This window comes from Peromyscus eremicus, chromosome X, assembly GCF_949786415.1.
Source record: "Peromyscus eremicus chromosome X, PerEre_H2_v1, whole genome shotgun sequence".
Taxonomy (NCBI): Eukaryota; Metazoa; Chordata; class Mammalia; order Rodentia; family Cricetidae; genus Peromyscus; species Peromyscus eremicus.
The window spans coordinates 122,180,896-122,182,370 of NC_081439.1; the positions used below are offsets into that span (position 1 = coordinate 122,180,896).

General features: G+C 40.0%; 1 non-coding gene across 1 annotated transcript; it reads right to left on the reverse strand.

Annotated features, from left to right (window-relative positions):
* Window positions 1-751: 751 nt before the first annotated feature.
* Window positions 752-915, reverse strand: LOC131900321 (U1 spliceosomal RNA). Its single transcript, XR_009376218.1, has one exon. It is a non-coding gene; the product is annotated as a U1 spliceosomal RNA (small nuclear RNA).
* Between the last annotated feature and the right edge of the window lie 560 nt (window positions 916-1,475).

Here is a 1,475-nt window from a genome sequence, read left to right on the forward strand (position 1 = left end):
AGAGACAATTAGGAAGCTGTTTTTAGGTCCGTTTTAGAATCTTTTTTCTAAGTTTTTAGGTGGAAACTCTTGCCACCACGTTGGACGCCATTTGTTGCTGGAGAATTTCTCTCCAGCTCCCACCACCAAGTCCCGCCAGTCCCAGAGCCCACTTATAAAATAAACACACAGACTCTTACATTATTTAAACTGCTTGGCCATTAGCTCAGGCCTGTCATTGTCTAGCTCTTACTCTTATATTTAGCCCATTTCTATTAATCTTTACTTTGCCACATGGCTCATGGCTTACTGGTACCTTACATCTTCCTTGTCCTGATGGAGGCTGGCAGTGTCTCTCCCTCAGCCTTCCACTTCCCAGAATTCTTTTCCTTGTCCCGCCTATACTTCCTGCCTAGCCAATGGCCAATCAGTGATTTATTTACTGACCAATCAGCAACACACTTGATATACAGACCATCCCACAGCAGAGTTCTAGAGTTTTATTTTCATAAACAAAGAAGATTCTGTACTTTGACAGATGTGTTATAAAATAGTGGCTTAGGACATAATTCCTGTATTCATTCTTAATTCTATTTGATACCTACATTTTCTAGCCCATACCTCTGTGACATTAAGCTGTATCAATATAATATTCAGTGCCTTGGGATCCTTGTAAATGGAGGATATTAAGAGAAACTCCATAGAATGGTGGTTGAGAGAGTTAAATGAAAGCAGTATAACTCTCATGATATTTTGTAACTATTTTTTTTTTCAGGGGAGAGCGCGAACGTAGTCCCCCACTACCACAAATTATGCAGTCGAGTTTCCCGCATTTGGGGAAATCGCAGGGGTCAGCACATCCGGAGTGCAATGGATAAGCCTCGCCCTGGGAAAACCACCTTCGTGATCATGGTATCTCCCCTGCCAGGTAAGTATGATATTTTGTAACTATTAAATTTAATAAATGTAAGCCGGGCGGTGGTGGCGCACGCCTTTAATTCCAGCACCCAGGAGGCAGAGGCAGGCAGATCTCTGTGAGTTCGAGGCCAACCTGGTCTACAGAGCGAGATCCAGGAAAGGCGCAAAGCTACACAGAGAAACCCTGTCTCGAAAAAAACAACAAAAAAAATTAATAAATGTAAATCTTGTGATCACTAGTACCATTTTATTAAGTGTATTATCTATGGTGTATTGGTAGAAAGATAACAACAAAGTAATTCATTCATATGATAGGTGGGTCATTCTGATATTCTTTCCCTCTCTCCTTCCTTCCCACCTGTGTTTCCTCCCTTTATTCATCTGAAATTTATCTTAGTATATATTGATAAATAGACAAAGTCTAAGAGAAAAAGAGTTCTTTAAGGACTCAATAGTCAGTGAAATTTTTGAAGGAATATTTCCTTTTTAAGGAAATAGGCTAAAATCAGTTATTCTTTTTCAAGAGGGTAGGAAAAAGCAACTGTGAAAATCCCCAGTAGCATAGAGAAAGTGGTGAT